Raw genomic sequence first — 18,785 nt, 5'->3', positions numbered from 1 at the left:
TGGCTGAGTGATATTCCATTGTATATAAGGACCACAACTTCTTTATCCATTTTTCTCTTTCCTGGGATATTGAAGGTGGAATGAAGTGGAGGTCCTTGTCAACAGAGCAGCCCTAAACTTTGGAGTGCTTGTGTCTTGCTGATTTTTCATTTTCCCAATTTATACCCCCATGAGTGGAAGTGCCCTATGCTCTCTAAGCTTTGCTTTTTAGACGTTTCAGGACTCACCGTACACTTCTCCAGAGTGGCTGTTGACAATTTACATCCCGCCCATCAGTGTAGCAAGGCTCCCATTTCTCCATGGCCTGTCCTGCATTTCTGGTTTTGACACTTTTTTCAGCATGGCCCTTTTGACCGATGGGAAGCGAGACATCTTTGTAGCGCTGATTTGCCTTTCCAGGTTGCTTGGTTGGCCAAAAAGGGCGTATGCGTTTTTTCCTGAATATATTCAGGAAAAAACGCATACGCCCTTTTTGGCCAAGGGCATCATTGTCAACGTTTTGCCGCTTTTCATGTGCTTTAAAGGCGATTCGAATCTACCTCCTGAAATCTGTTTCCTGCAATTCTGCCTTGATTTCAAATCCTCTTCTTTGCCTTCCCTCAATATATTTGTGGATGAGAGTTATCATTTATAACTCTGCAGGTTTGTGAATTGCAGTGCCCTGAACCTCCATTTTACAACTCGCTTTTTAGGGAGCTGGCCGCAAAAGCGCAGGATGGCTTCAGGCCCTGTTCTGGTTCCGGGGGGCAGGCTGAGCCTGTGGTTAATTCTTCTTCCTGATGGGAAAATAGAGTGACCTGTGCCTGTCCCAACACCAAGAGCTAGTCTTTCATTGGTTCCACGTCTTCCCGTTCATCCTCAGTACAAATTGCAACCTGTACGGAACAGGAGGTTAAAGGTGCTGATGCTCCAAGGAGGGAGATTGCTAGTTAAGTGGCTGGAATGGCGAACCCGGGCACAAGCAGATGAGAAATGAGGTGCGTTTTAGAAACCTTTCCCCATCACACGGTGTACCATCTTCTGGGTATCTCATGCATGTTTTCGATGTAGGAAGATGCCCTGGAACCTGGAGATTTGGGACCCATGCGATGGGTTCCACGCAGTATTACTTTAAAGGGTCTGCGTTTGCTCACCCAACCTCACCAAACCTCTCAGCCGCAACAGTGTCCACCCTTATGTCTCATCCAGCTGTGGGTCTAGATATGGTCAATCCAGGTTGCATCACAGCCCCTGAACGCATTGTGTAAGAATTTCTCTCTCTTTCACTGTCTTTGTTTCATGGGTTTTTCAAAGTAATTTATTTTTATAATGGGGTTTAGCTGCTTTTCACTGCTGTGTTTATGCCGCTTTTTACCCACTTGACACACTAACAGAGACATATCAATACATAGGTTTTAAGATTATTACTAGTCAGATATATTCGTGTGCGGTGAATAGGGCGTGTTGAGTCCAGTTCTCTGAGCAAGGAGTAGGTCTTGTCTATTACATATTGGGTTTATGGAACGGTATCTGAGCTAATTTGAAACCCTTGTTTTATGTATCACCCCACCTCACCTTTCCCGTTAAGCAGCCATAGTGTGTTTTCTGCATGTGTGACTCTGTTCTGTTTTGTAATTCAGTTCAAGTGTAACGGTTTTTACATTCCCTCTATAAGTGATACCTTATGAGAAGTGTCCTTTGCTGTGTGACTTATTTCACTTAGAGTCGTCGTACCTAAATCCACTCATCATGCTGCTACTAGCCTTATGACATTGATTTCACGGCTGAGTGATATTCCATTGTACATAAGGACCACAACTTCTTTATCCATTTTTCTCTTTCCTGGGATATTGAAGGTGGAATGAAGTGGAGGTCCTTGTCAACAGAGCAGCCCTAAACTTTGGGGTGCTTGTGTCTTGCTGATTTTTAATTTTCCCAATTTATACCCCCATGAGTGGAAGTGCCCTATGCTCTCTAAGCTTTGCTTTTTAGACGTTTCAGGACTCACCGTACACTTCTCCAGAGTGGCTGTTGACAATTTACATCCCGCCCATCAGTGTAGCAAGGCTCCCATTTCTCCATGGCCTGTCCTGCATTTCTGGTTTTGACACTTTTTTCAGCATGGCCCATTTGACCAATGGGAAGCGAGACATCTTTGTAGCGCTGATTTGCCTTTCCAGGTTGCTTGGTTGGCCAAAAAGGGCGTATGCGTTTTTTCCTGAATATATTCAGGAAAAAACGCATACGCCCTTTTTGGCCAAGGGCATCATTGTCAACGTTTTGCCGCTTTTCATGTGCTTTAAAGGGGATTCGAATCTACCTCCTGAAATCTGTTTCCTGCAATTCTGCCTTGATTTCAAATCCTCTTCTTTGCCTTCCCTCAATATATTTGTGGATGAGAGTTATCATTTATAACTCTGCAGGTTTGTGAATTGCAGTGCCCTGAACCTCCAATTTACAACTCGCTTTTTAGGGAGCTGGCCGCAAAAGCGCAGGATGGCTTCAGGCCATGTTCTGGTTCCGGGGGGCAGGCTGAGCCTGTGGTTAATTCTTCTTCCTGATGGGAAAATAGAGTGACCTGTGCCTGTCCCAACACCAAGAGCTAGTCTTTCATTGGTTCCACGTCTTCCCGTTCATCCTCAGTACAAATTGCAACCTGTACGGAACAGGAGGTTAAAGGTGCTGATGCTCCAAGGAGGGAGATTGCTAGTTAAGTGGCTGGAATGGCGAACCCGGGCACAAGCAGATGAGAAATGAGGTGCGTTTTAGAAACCTTTCCCCATCACACGGTGTACCATCTTCTGGGTATCTCATGCATGTTTTCGATGTAGGAAGATGCCCTTGAACCTGGAGATTTGGGACCCAGGCGATCGGTACCACGCAGTATTACTTTAAAGGGTCTGCGTTTGCTCACCCAACCTCACCAAACCTCTCAGCCCCAAGAGTGTCCACCCTTATGTCTCATCCAGCTGTGGGTCTAGATATGGTCAATCCAGGTTGCATCACAGCCCCTGAACGCATTGTGTAAGAATTTCGCTCTCTTTCACTGTCTTTGTTTCACGGGTTTTTCAAAGTAATTTATTTTTATAATGGGGTTTAGCTGCTTTTCACTGCTGTGTTTATGCCGCTTTACACCCACTTGACACACTAACAGAGAGATATCAATACATAGGTTTTAAGATTATTACTAGTCAGATATATTCTTGTGCGGTGAATAGGGCGTGTTGAGTCCAGTTCTCTGAGCAAGGAGTAGGTCTTGTCTATTACATATTGGTTTTATGGAACGGTATCTGAGCTAATTTGAAACCCTTGTTTTATGTATCACCCCACCTCACCTTTCCCGTTAAGCAGCCATAGTGTGTTTTCTGCATGTGTGACTCTGTTCTGTTTTGTAATTCAGTTCAAGTGTAACGGTTTTTACATTCCCTCTATCAGTGATACCTTATGAGAAGTGTCCTTTTCTGTGTGACTTATTTCACTTAGAATCGTCGTACCTAAATCCACTCATCATGCTGCTACTAGCCTTATGACATTGATTTCATGGCTGAGTGATATTCCATTGTACATAAGGACCACAACTTCTTTATCCATTTTTCTCTTTCCTGGGATATTGAAGGTGGAATGAAGTGGAGGTCCTTGTCAACAGAGCAGCCCTAAACTTTGGGGTGCTTGTGTCTTGCTGATTTTTAATTTTCCCAATTTATACCCCCATGAGTGGAAGTGCCCTATGCTCCCTAAGCTTTGCTTTTTAGACGTTTCAGGACTCACCGTACACTTCTCCAGAGTGGCTGTTGACAATTTACATCCCGCCCATCAGTGTAGCAAGGCTCCCATTTCTCCATGGCCTGTCCTGCATTTCTGGTTTTGACACTTTTTTCAGCATGGCCCTTTTGACCGATGGGAAGCGAGACATCTTTGTAGCGCTGATTTGCCTTTCCAGGTTGCTTGGTTGGCCAAAAAGGGCGTATGCGTTTTTTCCTTAATATATTCAGGAAAAAACGCATACGCCCTTTTTGGCCAAGGGCATCATTGTCAACGTTTTGCCGCTTTTCATGTGCTTTAAAGGCGATTCGAATCTACCTCCTGAAATCTGTTTCCTGCAATTCTGCCTTGATTTCAAATCCTCTTCTTTGCCTTCCCTCAATATATTTGTGGACGAGAGTTATCATTTATAAGTCTGCAGGTTTGTGAATTGCAGTGCCCTGAACCTCCATTTTACAACTCGCTTTTTAGGGAGCTGGCCGCAATAGCACCGGCTGGCTTCAGGCCCTGTTCTGGTTCCGAGTGGCAGGCTGAGCCTGTGGTTAATTCTTCTTCCTGATGGGAAAATAGAGTGACCTGTGCCTGTCCCAACACCAAGAGCTAGTCTCTCATTGGTTCCACGTCTTCCAGTTCATCCTCAGGACAAATTGCAACCTGTACGGAAGAGGAGGTTAAAGGTGCTGATGCTCCAAGGAGGGAGATTGCTAGTAAAGTGGCTGGAATGGCGAACCCGGGCACAAGCAGATGAGAAATGAGGTGCGTTTTAGAAACCTTTCCCCATCACACGGTGTACCATCTTCTGGGTATCTCATGCATGTTTTTGATGTAGGAAGATGCCCTTGAACCTGGAGATTTGGGACCCATGCGATCGGTACCACGCAGTATTACTTTAAAGGGTCTGCGTTTGCTCACCCAACCTCACCAAACCTCTCAGCCCCAAGAGTGTCCACCGTTATGTCTCATCCAGCTGTGGGTCTAGATATGGTCAATCCAGGTTGCATCACAGCCCCTGAACGCATTGTGTAAGAATTTCGCTCTCTTTCACTGTCTTTGTTTCATGGGTTTTTCAAAGTAATTTATTTTTATAATGGGGTTTAGCTGCTTTTCACTGCTGTGTTTATGCCGCTTTACACCCACTTGACACACTAACAGAGAGATATCAATACATAGGTTTTAAGATTATTACTAGTCAGATATATTCTTGTGCGGTGAATAGGGCGTGTTGAGTCCAGTTCTCTGAGCAAGGAGTAGGTCTTGTCTATTACATATTGGGTTTATGGAACGGTATCTGAGCTAATTTGAAACCCTTGTTTTATGTATCACCCCACCTCACCTTTCCCGTGAAGCAGCCATAGTGTGTTTTCTGCATGTGTGACTCTGTTCTGTTTTGTAATTCAGTTCAAGTGTAACGGTTTTTACATTCCCTCTATCAGTGATACCTTTTGAGAAGTGTCCTTTTCTGTGTGACTTATTTCACTTAGAATCGTCGTACCTAAATCCACTCATCATGCTGCTACTAGCCTTATGACATTGATTTCATGGCTGAGTGATATTCCATTGTACATAAGGACCACAACTTCTTTATCCATTTTTCTCTTTCCTGGGATATTGAAGGTGGAATGAAGTGGAGGTCCTTGTCAACAGAGCAGCCCTAAACTTTGGGGTGCTTGTGTCTTGCTGATTTTTCATTTTCCCAATTTATACCCCCATGAGTGGAAGTGCCCTATGCTCTCTAAGCTTTGCTTTTTAGACGTTTCAGGACTCACCGTACGCTTCTCCAGAGTGGCTGTTGACAATTTACATCCCGCCCATCAGTGTAGCAAGGCTCCCATTTCTCCATGGCCTGTCCTGCGTTTCTGGTTTTGACACTTTTTTCAGCATGGCCCTTTTGACCGATGGGAAGCGAGACATCTTTGTAGCGCTGATTTGCCTTTCCAGGTTGCTTGGTTGACCAAAAAGGGCGTATGCGTTTTTTCCTGAATATATTCAGGAAAAAACGCATACGCCCTTTTTGGCCAAGGGCATCATTGTCAACGTTTTGCCGCTTTTCATGTGCTTTAAAGGCGATTCGAATCTACCTCCTGAAATCTGTTTCCTGCAATTCTGCCTTGATTTCAAATCCTCTTCTTTGCCTTCCCTCAATATATTTGTGGATGAGAGTTATCATTTATAACTCTGCAGGTTTGTGAATTGCAGTGCCCTGAACCTCCATTTTACAACTCGCTTTTTAGGGAGCTGGCCCCAAAAGCGCAGGATGGCTTCAGGCCCTGTTCTGGTTCCGGGGGGCAGGCTGAGCCTGTGGTTAATTCTTCTTCCTGATGGGAAAATAGAGTGATCTGTGCCTGTCCCAACACCAAGAGCTAGTCTTTCATTGGTTCCACGTCTTCCCGTTCATCCTCAGTACAAATTGCAACCTGTACGGAACAGGAGGTTAAAGGTGCTGATGCTCCAAGGAGGGAGATTGCTAGTTAAGTGGCTGGAATGGCGAACCCGGGCACAAGCAGATGAGAAATGAGGTGCGTTTCAGAAACCTTTCCCCATCACACGGTGTACCATCTTCTGGGTATCTCATGCATGTTTTCGATGTAGGAAGATGCCCTTGAACCTGGAGATTTGGGACCCATGCGATCGGTACCACGCAGTATTACTTTAAAGGGTCTGCGTTTGCTCACCCAACCTCACCAAACCTCTCAGCCCCAAGAGTGTCCACCCTTATGTCTCATCCAGCTGTGGGTCTAGATATGGTCAATCCAGGTTGCATCACAGCCCCTGAACGCATTGTGTAAGAATTTCGCTCTCTTTCACTGTCTTTGTTTCATGGGTTTTTCAAAGTAATTTATTTTTATAATGGGGTTTAGCTGCTTTTCACTGCTGTGTTTATGCCGCTTTACACCCACTTGACACACTAACAGAGAGATATCAATACATAGGTTTTAAGATTATTACTAGTCAGATATATTCGTGTGCGGTGAATAGGGCGTGTTGAGTCCAGTTCTCTGAGCAAGGAGTAGGTCTTGTCTATTACATATTGGGTTTATGGAACGGTATCTGAGCTAATTTGAAACCCTTGTTTTATGTATCACCCCACCTCACCTTTCCCGTGAAGCAGCCATAGTGTGTTTTCTGCATGTGTGATTCTGTTCTGTTTTGTAATTCAGTTCAAGTGTAACGGTTTTTACATTCCCTCTATCAGTGATACCTTATGAGAAGTGTCCTTTGCTGTGTGACTTATTTCACTTAGAGTCGTCGTACCTAAATCCACTCATCATGCTGCTACTAGCCTTATGACATTGATTTCACGGCTGAGTGATATTCCATTGTACATAAGGACCACAACTTCTTTATCCATTTTTCTCTTTCCTGGGATATTGAAGGTGGAATGAAGTGGAGGTCCTTGTCAACAGAGCAGCCCTAAACTTTGGGGTGCTTGTGTCTTGCTGATTTTTCATTTTCCCAATTTATACCCCCATGAGTGGAAGTGCCCTATGCTCTCTAAGCTTTGCTTTTTAGACGTTTCAGGACTCACCGTACGCTTCTCCAGAGTGGCTGTTGACAATTTACATCCCGCCCATCAGTGTAGCAAGGCTCCCATTTCTCCATGGCCTGTCCTGCGTTTCTGGTTTTGACACTTTTTTCAGCATGGCCCTTTTGACCGATGGGAAGCGAGACATCTTTGTAGCGCTGATTTGCCTTTCCAGGTTGCTTGGTTGACCAAAAAGGGCGTATGCGTTTTTTCCTGAATATATTCAGGAAAAAACGCATACGCCCTTTTTGGCCAAGGGCATCATTGTCAACGTTTTGCCGCTTTTCATGTGCTTTAAAGGCGATTCGAATCTACCTCCTGAAATCTGTTTCCTGCAATTCTGCCTTGATTTCAAATCCTCTTCTTTGCCTTCCCTCAATATATTTGTGGATGAGAGTTATCATTTATAACTCTGCAGGTTTGTGAATTGCAGTGCCCTGAACCTCCATTTTACAACTCGCTTTTTAGGGAGCTGGCCCCAAAAGCGCAGGATGGCTTCAGGCCCTGTTCTGGTTCCGGGGGGCAGGCTGAGCCTGTGGTTAATTCTTCTTCCTGATGGGAAAATAGAGTGATCTGTGCCTGTCCCAACACCAAGAGCTAGTCTTTCATTGGTTCCACGTCTTCCCGTTCATCCTCAGTACAAATTGCAACCTGTACGGAACAGGAGGTTAAAGGTGCTGATGCTCCAAGGAGGGAGATTGCTAGTTAAGTGGCTGGAATGGCGAACCCGGGCACAAGCAGATGAGAAATGAGGTGCGTTTCAGAAACCTTTCCCCATCACACGGTGTACCATCTTCTGGGTATCTCATGCATGTTTTCGATGTAGGAAGATGCCCTTGAACCTGGAGATTTGGGACCCATGCGATCGGTACCACGCAGTATTACTTTAAAGGGTCTGCGTTTGCTCACCCAACCTCACCAAACCTCTCAGCCCCAAGAGTGTCCACCCTTATGTCTCATCCAGCTGTGGGTCTAGATATGGTCAATCCAGGTTGCATCACAGCCCCTGAACGCATTGTGTAAGAATTTCGCTCTCTTTCACTGTCTTTGTTTCATGGGTTTTTCAAAGTAATTTATTTTTATAATGGGGTTTAGCTGCTTTTCACTGCTGTGTTTATGCCGCTTTACACCCACTTGACACACTAACAGAGAGATATCAATACATAGGTTTTAAGATTATTACTAGTCAGATATATTCGTGTGCGGTGAATAGGGCGTGTTGAGTCCAGTTCTCTGAGCAAGGAGTAGGTCTTGTCTATTACATATTGGGTTTATGGAACGGTATCTGAGCTAATTTGAAACCCTTGTTTTATGTATCACCCCACCTCACCTTTCCCGTGAAGCAGCCATAGTGTGTTTTCTGCATGTGTGATTCTGTTCTGTTTTGTAATTCAGTTCAAGTGTAACGGTTTTTACATTCCCTCTATCAGTGATACCTTATGAGAAGTGTCCTTTTCTGTGTGACTTATTTCACTTAGAATCGTCGTACCTAAATCCACTCATCATGCTGCTACTAGCCTTATGACATTGATTTCATGGCTGAGTGATATTCCATTGTATATAAGGACCACAACTTCTTTATCCATTTTTCTCTTTCCTGGGATATTGAAGGTGGAATGAAGTGGAGGTCCTTGTCAACAGAGCAGCCCTAAACTTTGGAGTGCTTGTGTCTTGCTGATTTTTCATTTTCCCAATTTATACCCCCATGAGTGGAAGTGCCCTATGCTCTCTAAGCTTTGCTTTTTAGACGTTTCAGGACTCACCGTACACTTCTCCAGAGTGGCTGTTGACAATTTACATCCCGCCCATCAGTGTAGCAAGGCTCCCATTTCTCCATGGCCTGTCCTGCATTTCTGGTTTTGACACTTTTTTCAGCATGGCCCTTTTGACCGATGGGAAGCGAGACATCTTTGTAGCGCTGATTTGCCTTTCCAGGTTGCTTGGTTGGCCAAAAAGGGCGTATGCGTTTTTTCCTGAATATATTCAGGAAAAAACGCATACGCCCTTTTTGGCCAAGGGCATCATTGTCAACGTTTTGCCGCTTTTCATGTGCTTTAAAGGCGATTCGAATCTACCTCCTGAAATCTGTTTCCTGCAATTCTGCCTTGATTTCAAATCCTCTTCTTTGCCTTCCCTCAATATATTTGTGGATGAGAGTTATCATTTATAACTCTGCAGGTTTGTGAATTGCAGTGCCCTGAACCTCCATTTTACAACTCGCTTTTTAGGGAGCTGGCCGCAAAAGCGCAGGATGGCTTCAGGCCCTGTTCTGGTTCCGGGGGGCAGGCTGAGCCTGTGGTTAATTCTTCTTCCTGATGGGAAAATAGAGTGACCTGTGCCTGTCCCAACACCAAGAGCTAGTCTTTCATTGGTTCCACGTCTTCCCGTTCATCCTCAGTACAAATTGCAACCTGTACGGAACAGGAGGTTAAAGGTGCTGATGCTCCAAGGAGGGAGATTGCTAGTTAAGTGGCTGGAATGGCGAACCCGGGCACAAGCAGATGAGAAATGAGGTGCGTTTTAGAAACCTTTCCCCATCACACGGTGTACCATCTTCTGGGTATCTCATGCATGTTTTCGATGTAGGAAGATGCCCTGGAACCTGGAGATTTGGGACCCATGCGATGGGTTCCACGCAGTATTACTTTAAAGGGTCTGCGTTTGCTCACCCAACCTCACCAAACCTCTCAGCCGCAACAGTGTCCACCCTTATGTCTCATCCAGCTGTGGGTCTAGATATGGTCAATCCAGGTTGCATCACAGCCCCTGAACGCATTGTGTAAGAATTTCTCTCTCTTTCACTGTCTTTGTTTCATGGGTTTTTCAAAGTAATTTATTTTTATAATGGGGTTTAGCTGCTTTTCACTGCTGTGTTTATGCCGCTTTTTACCCACTTGACACACTAACAGAGACATATCAATACATAGGTTTTAAGATTATTACTAGTCAGATATATTCGTGTGCGGTGAATAGGGCGTGTTGAGTCCAGTTCTCTGAGCAAGGAGTAGGTCTTGTCTATTACATATTGGGTTTATGGAACGGTATCTGAGCTAATTTGAAACCCTTGTTTTATGTATCACCCCACCTCACCTTTCCCGTTAAGCAGCCATAGTGTGTTTTCTGCATGTGTGACTCTGTTCTGTTTTGTAATTCAGTTCAAGTGTAACGGTTTTTACATTCCCTCTATAAGTGATACCTTATGAGAAGTGTCCTTTGCTGTGTGACTTATTTCACTTAGAGTCGTCGTACCTAAATCCACTCATCATGCTGCTACTAGCCTTATGACATTGATTTCACGGCTGAGTGATATTCCATTGTACATAAGGACCACAACTTCTTTATCCATTTTTCTCTTTCCTGGGATATTGAAGGTGGAATGAAGTGGAGGTCCTTGTCAACAGAGCAGCCCTAAACTTTGGGGTGCTTGTGTCTTGCTGATTTTTAATTTTCCCAATTTATACCCCCATGAGTGGAAGTGCCCTATGCTCTCTAAGCTTTGCTTTTTAGACGTTTCAGGACTCACCGTACACTTCTCCAGAGTGGCTGTTGACAATTTACATCCCGCCCATCAGTGTAGCAAGGCTCCCATTTCTCCATGGCCTGTCCTGCATTTCTGGTTTTGACACTTTTTTCAGCATGGCCCATTTGACCAATGGGAAGCGAGACATCTTTGTAGCGCTGATTTGCCTTTCCAGGTTGCTTGGTTGGCCAAAAAGGGCGTATGCGTTTTTTCCTGAATATATTCAGGAAAAAACGCATACGCCCTTTTTGGCCAAGGGCATCATTGTCAACGTTTTGCCGCTTTTCATGTGCTTTAAAGGGGATTCGAATCTACCTCCTGAAATCTGTTTCCTGCAATTCTGCCTTGATTTCAAATCCTCTTCTTTGCCTTCCCTCAATATATTTGTGGATGAGAGTTATCATTTATAACTCTGCAGGTTTGTGAATTGCAGTGCCCTGAACCTCCAATTTACAACTCGCTTTTTAGGGAGCTGGCCGCAAAAGCGCAGGATGGCTTCAGGCCATGTTCTGGTTCCGGGGGGCAGGCTGAGCCTGTGGTTAATTCTTCTTCCTGATGGGAAAATAGAGTGACCTGTGCCTGTCCCAACACCAAGAGCTAGTCTTTCATTGGTTCCACGTCTTCCCGTTCATCCTCAGTACAAATTGCAACCTGTACGGAACAGGAGGTTAAAGGTGCTGATGCTCCAAGGAGGGAGATTGCTAGTTAAGTGGCTGGAATGGCGAACCCGGGCACAAGCAGATGAGAAATGAGGTGCGTTTTAGAAACCTTTCCCCATCACACGGTGTACCATCTTCTGGGTATCTCATGCATGTTTTCGATGTAGGAAGATGCCCTTGAACCTGGAGATTTGGGACCCAGGCGATCGGTACCACGCAGTATTACTTTAAAGGGTCTGCGTTTGCTCACCCAACCTCACCAAACCTCTCAGCCCCAAGAGTGTCCACCCTTATGTCTCATCCAGCTGTGGGTCTAGATATGGTCAATCCAGGTTGCATCACAGCCCCTGAACGCATTGTGTAAGAATTTCGCTCTCTTTCACTGTCTTTGTTTCACGGGTTTTTCAAAGTAATTTATTTTTATAATGGGGTTTAGCTGCTTTTCACTGCTGTGTTTATGCCGCTTTACACCCACTTGACACACTAACAGAGAGATATCAATACATAGGTTTTAAGATTATTACTAGTCAGATATATTCTTGTGCGGTGAATAGGGCGTGTTGAGTCCAGTTCTCTGAGCAAGGAGTAGGTCTTGTCTATTACATATTGGTTTTATGGAACGGTATCTGAGCTAATTTGAAACCCTTGTTTTATGTATCACCCCACCTCACCTTTCCCGTTAAGCAGCCATAGTGTGTTTTCTGCATGTGTGACTCTGTTCTGTTTTGTAATTCAGTTCAAGTGTAACGGTTTTTACATTCCCTCTATCAGTGATACCTTATGAGAAGTGTCCTTTTCTGTGTGACTTATTTCACTTAGAATCGTCGTACCTAAATCCACTCATCATGCTGCTACTAGCCTTATGACATTGATTTCATGGCTGAGTGATATTCCATTGTACATAAGGACCACAACTTCTTTATCCATTTTTCTCTTTCCTGGGATATTGAAGGTGGAATGAAGTGGAGGTCCTTGTCAACAGAGCAGCCCTAAACTTTGGGGTGCTTGTGTCTTGCTGATTTTTCATTTTCCCAATTTATACCCCCATGAGTGGAAGTGCCCTATGCTCCCTAAGCTTTGCTTTTTAGACGTTTCAGGACTCACCGTACACTTCTCCAGAGTGGCTGTTGACAATTTACATCCCGCCCATCAGTGTAGCAAGGCTCCCATTTCTCCATGGCCTGTCCTGCATTTCTGGTTTTGACACTTTTTTCAGCATGGCCCTTTTGACCGATGGGAAGCGAGACATCTTTGTAGCGCTGATTTGCCTTTCCAGGTTGCTTGGTTGGCCAAAAAGGGCGTATGCGTTTTTTCCTTAATATATTCAGGAAAAAACGCATACGCCCTTTTTGGCCAAGGGCATCATTGTCAACGTTTTGCCACTTTTCATGTGCTTTAAAGGCGATTCGAATCTACCTCCTGAAATCTGTTTCCTGCAATTCTGCCTTGATTTCAAATCCTCTTCTTTGCCTTCCCTCAATATATTTGTGGACGAGAGTTATCATTTATAAGTCTGCAGGTTTGTGAATTGCAGTGCCCTGAACCTCCATTTTACAACTCGCTTTTTAGGGAGCTGGCCGCAATAGCACCGGCTGGCTTCAGGCCCTGTTCTGGTTCCGAGTGGCAGGCTGAGCCTGTGGTTAATTCTTCTTCCTGATGGGAAAATAGAGTGACCTGTGCCTGTCCCAACACCAAGAGCTAGTCTCTCATTGGTTCCACGTCTTCCAGTTCATCCTCAGGACAAATTGCAACCTGTACGGAAGAGGAGGTTAAAGGTGCTGATGCTCCAAGGAGGGAGATTGCTAGTAAAGTGGCTGGAATGGCGAACCCGGGCACAAGCAGATGAGAAATGAGGTGCGTTTTAGAAACCTTTCCCCATCACACGGTGTACCATCTTCTGGGTATCTCATGCATGTTTTCGATGTAGGAAGATGACCTTGAACCTGGAGATTTGGGACCCATGCGATGGGTACCACGCAGTATTACTTTAAAGGGTCTGCGTTTGCTCACCCAACCTCACCAAACCTCTCAGCCGCAACAGTGTCCACCCTTATGTCTCATCCAGCTGTGGGTCTAGATATGGTCAATCCAGGTTGCATCACAGCCCCTGAACGCATTGTGTAAGAATTTCTCTCTCTTTCACTGTCTTTGTTTCATGGGTTTTTCAAAGTAATTTATTTTTATAATGGGGTTTAGCTGCTTTTCACTGCTGTGTTTATGCCGCTTTTTACCCACTTGACACACTAACAGAGAGATATCAGTACATAGGTTTTAAGATTATTACTAGTCAGATGTATTCTTGTGCGGTGAATAGGGCGTGTTGAGTCCAGTTCTCTGAGCAAGGAGTAGGTCTTGTCTATTACATATTGGGTTTATGGAAGGGTATCTGAGCTAATTTGAAACCCTTGTTTTATGTATCACCCCACCTCACCTTTCCCGTTAAGCAGCCATAGTGTGTTTTCTGCATGTGTGACTCTGTTCTGTTTTGTAATTCAGTTCAAGTGTAACGGTTTTTACATTCCCTCTATCAGTGATACCTTATGAGAAGTGTCCTTTTCTGTGTGACTTATTTCACTTAGAGTCGTCGTACCTAAATCCACTCATCATGCTGCTACTAGCCTTATGACATTGATTTCACGGCTGAGTGATATTCCATTGTACATAAGGACCACAACTTCTTTATCCATTTTTCTCTTTCCTGGGATATTGAAGGTGGAATGAAGTGGAGGTCCTTGTCAACAGAGCAGCCCTAAACTTTGGGGTGCTTGTGTCTTGCTGATTTTTAATTTTCCCAATTTATAACCCCATGAGTGGAAGTGCCCTATGCTCTCTAAGCTTTGTTTTTTAGATGTTTCAGGACTCACCGTACGCTTCTCCAGAGTGGCTGTTGGCAATTTACATCCCGCCCATCAGTGTAGCAAGGCTCCCATTTCTCCATGGCCTGTCCTGCATTTCTGGTTTTGACACTTTTTTCAGCATGGCCCATTTGACCAATGGGAAGCGAGACATCTTTGTAGCGCTGATTTGCCTTTCCAGGTTGCTTGGTTGGCCAAAAAGGGCGTATGCGTTTTTTCCTGAATATATTCAGGAAAAAACGCATACGCCCTTTTTGGCCAAGGGCATCATTGTCAACGTTTTGCCGCTTTTCATGTGCTTTAAAGGCGATTCGAATCTACCTCCTGAAATCTGTTTCCTGCAATTCTGCCTTGATTTCAAATCCTCTTCTTTGCCTTCCCTCAATATATTTGTGGATGAGAGTTATCATTTATAACTCTGCAGGTTTGTGAATTGCAGTGCCCTGAACCTCCAATTTACAACTCGCTTTTTAGGGAGCTGGCCGCAAAAGCGCAGGATGGCTTCAGGCCCTGTTCTGGTTCCGGGGGGCAGGCTGAGCCTGTGGTTAATTCTTCTTCCTGATGGGAAAATAGAGTGACCTGTGCCTGTCCCAACACCAAGAGCTAGTCTTTCATTGGTTCCACGTCTTCCCGTTCATCCTCAGTACAAATTGCAACCTGTACGGAACAGGAGGTTAAAGGTGCTGATGCTCCAAGGAGGGAGATTGCTAGTAAAGTGGCTGGAATGGCGAACCCGGGCACAAGCAGATGAGAAATGAGGTGCGTTTTAGAAACCTTTCCCCATCACACGGTGTACCATCTTCTGGGTATCTCATGCATGTTTTCGATGTAGGAAGATGCCCTTGAACCTGGAGATTTGGGACCCAGGCGATCGGTACCACGCAGTATTACTTTAAAGGGTCTGCGTTTGCTCACCCAACCTCACCAAACCTCTCAGCCCCAAGAGTGTCCACCCTTATGTCTCATCCAGCTGTGGGTCTAGATATGGTCAATCCAGGTTGCATCACAGCCCCTGAACGCATTGTGTAAGAATTTCGCTCTCTTTCACTGTCTTTGTTTCACGGGTTTTTCAAAGTAATTTATTTTTATAATGGGGTTTAGCTGCTTTTCACTGCTGTGTTTATGCCGCTTTACACCCACTTGACACACTAACAGAGAGATATCAATACATAGGTTTTAAGATTATTACTAGTCAGATATATTCTTGTGCGGTGAATAGGGCGTGTTGAGTCCAGTTCTCTGAGCAAGGAGTAGGTCTTGTCTATTACATATTGGTTTTATGGAACGGTATCTGAGCTAATTTGAAACCCTTGTTTTATGTATCACCCCACCTCACCTTTCCCGTTAAGCAGCCATAGTGTGTTTTCTGCATGTGTGACTCTGTTCTGTTTTGTAATTCAGTTCAAGTGTAACGGTTTTTACATTCCCTCTATCAGTGATACCTTATGAGAAGTGTCCTTTTCTGTGTGACTTATTTCACTTAGAATCGTCGTACCTAAATCCACTCATCATGCTGCTACTAGCCTTATGACATTGATTTCATGGCTGAGTGATATTCCATTGTACATAAGGACCACAACTTCTTTATCCATTTTTCTCTTTCCTGGGATATTGAAGGTGGAATGAAGTGGAGGTCCTTGTCAACAGAGCAGCCCTAAACTTTGGGGTGCTTGTGTCTTGCTGATTTTTAATTTTCCCAATTTATACCCCCATGAGTGGAAGTGCCCTATGCTCCCTAAGCTTTGCTTTTTAGACGTTTCAGGACTCACCGTACACTTCTCCAGAGTGGCTGTTGACAATTTACATCCCGCCCATCAGTGTAGCAAGGCTCCCATTTCTCCATGGCCTGTCCTGCATTTCTGGTTTTGACACTTTTTTCAGCATGGCCCTTTTGACCGATGGGAAGCGAGACATCTTTGTAGCGCTGATTTGCCTTTCCAGGTTGCTTGGTTGGCCAAAAAGGGCGTATGCGTTTTTTCCTTAATATATTCAGGAAAAAACGCATACGCCCTTTTTGGCCAAGGGCATCATTGTCAACGTTTTGCCGCTTTTCATGTGCTTTAAAGGCGATTCGAATCTACCTCCTGAAATCTGTTTCCTGCAATTCTGCCTTGATTTCAAATCCTCTTCTTTGCCTTCCCTCAATATATTTGTGGACGAGAGTTATCATTTATAAGTCTGCAGGTTTGTGAATTGCAGTGCCCTGAACCTCCATTTTACAACTCGCTTTTTAGGGAGCTGGCCGCAATAGCACCGGCTGGCTTCAGGCCCTGTTCTGGTTCCGAGTGGCAGGCTGAGCCTGTGGTTAATTCTTCTTCCTGATGGGAAAATAGAGTGACCTGTGCCTGTCCCAACACCAAGAGCTAGTCTCTCATTGGTTCCACGTCTTCCAGTTCATCCTCAGGACAAATTGCAACCTGTACGGAAGAGGAGGTTAAAGGTGCTGATGCTCCAAGGAGGGAGATTGCTAGTAAAGTGGCTGGAATGGCGAACCCGGGCACAAGCAGATGAGAAATGAGGTGCGTTTTAGAAACCTTTCCCCATCACACGGTGTACCATCTTCTGGGTATCTCATGCATGTTTTCGATGTAGGAAGATGACCTTGAACCTGGAGATTTGGGACCCATGCGATGGGTACCACGCAGTATTACTTTAAAGGGTCTGCGTTTGCTCACCCAACCTCACCAAACCTCTCAGCCGCAACAGTGTCCACCCTTATGTCTCATCCAGCTGTGGGTCTAGATATGGTCAATCCAGGTTGCATCACAGCCCCTGAACGCATTGTGTAAGAATTTCTCTCTCTTTCACTGTCTTTGTTTCATGGGTTTTTCAAAGTAATTTATTTTTATAATGGGGTTTAGCTGCTTTTCACTGCTGTGTTTATGCCGCTTTTTACCCACTTGACACACTAACAGAGAGATATCAGTACATAGGTTTTAAGATTATTACTAGTCAGATGTATTCTTGTGCGGTGAATAGGGCGTGTTGAGTCCAGTTCTCTGAGCAAGGAGTAGGTCTTGTCTATTACATATTGGGTTTATGGAAGGGTATCTGAGCTAATTTGAAACCCTTGTTTTATGTATCACCCCACCTCACCTTTCCCGTTAAGCAGCCATAGTGTGTTTTCTGCATGTGTGACTCTGTTCTGTTTTGTAATTCAGTTCAAGTGTAACGGTTTTTACATTCCCTCTATCAGTGATACCTTATGAGAAGTGTCCTTTTCTGTGTGACTTATTTCACTTAGAGTCGTCGTACCTAAATCCACTCATCATGCTGCTACTAGCCTTATGACATTGATTTCACGGCTGAGTGATATTCCATTGTACATAAGGACCACAACTTCTTTATCCATTTTTCTCTTTCCTGGGATATTGAAGGTGGAATGAAGTGGAGGTCCTTGTCAACAGAGCAGCCCTAAACTTTGGGGTGCTTGTGTCTTGCTGATTTTTAATTTTCCCAATTTATAACCCCATGAGTGGAAGTGCCCTATGCTCTCTAAGCTTTGTTTTTTAGATGTTTCAGGACTCACCGTACGCTTCTCCAGAGTGGCTGTTGGCAATTTACATCCCGCCCATCAGTGTAGCAAGGCTCCCATTTCTCCATGGCCTGTCCTGCATTTCTGGTTTTGACACTTTTTTCAGCATGGCCCATTTGACCAATGGGAAGCGAGACATCTTTGTAGCGCTGATTTGCCTTTCCAGGTTGCTTGGTTGGCCAAAAAGGGCGTATGCGTTTTTTCCTGAATATATTCAGGAAAAAACGCATACGCCCTTTTTGGCCAAGGGCATCATTGTCAACGTTTTGCCGCTTTTCATGTGCTTTAAAGGCGATTCGAATCTACCTCCTGAAATCTGTTTCCTGCAATTCTGCCTTGATTTCAAATCCTCTTCTTTGCCTTCCCTCAATATATTTGTGGATGAGAGTTATCATTTATAACTCTGCAGGTTTGTGAATTGCAGTGCCCTGAACCTCCAATTTACAACTCGCTTTTTAGGGAGCTGGCCGCAAAAGCGCAGGATGGCTTCAGGCCCTGTTCTGGTTCCGGGGGGCAGGCTGAGCCTGTGGTTAATTCTTCTTCCTGATGGGAAAATAGAGTGACCTGTGCCTGTCCCAACACCAAGAGCTAGTCTTTCATTGGTTCCACGTCTTCCCGTTCATCCTCAGTACAAATTGCAACCTGTACGGAACAGGAGGTTAAAGGTGCTGATGCTCCAAGGAGGGAGATTGCTAGTAAAGTGGCTGGAATGGCGAACCCGGGCACAAGCAGATGAGAAATGAGGTGCGTTTTAGAAACCTTTCCCCATCACACGGTGTACCATCTTCTGGGTATCTCATGCATGTTTTCAATGTAGGAAGATGCCCTTGAACCTGGAGATTTGGGACCCATGCGATCGGTACCACGCAGTATTACTTTAAAGGGTCTGCGTTTGCTCACCCAACCTCACCAAACCTCTCAGCCCCAAGAGTGTCCACCCTTATGTCTCATC

Source organism: Balaenoptera borealis (assembly GCF_965194805.1).
Source record: "Balaenoptera borealis genome assembly, contig: HAP1_SCAFFOLD_42, whole genome shotgun sequence".
NCBI classification, from domain to species: domain Eukaryota; kingdom Metazoa; phylum Chordata; class Mammalia; order Artiodactyla; family Balaenopteridae; genus Balaenoptera; species Balaenoptera borealis.
Note: the sequence above shows the minus strand (reverse complement) of the source record.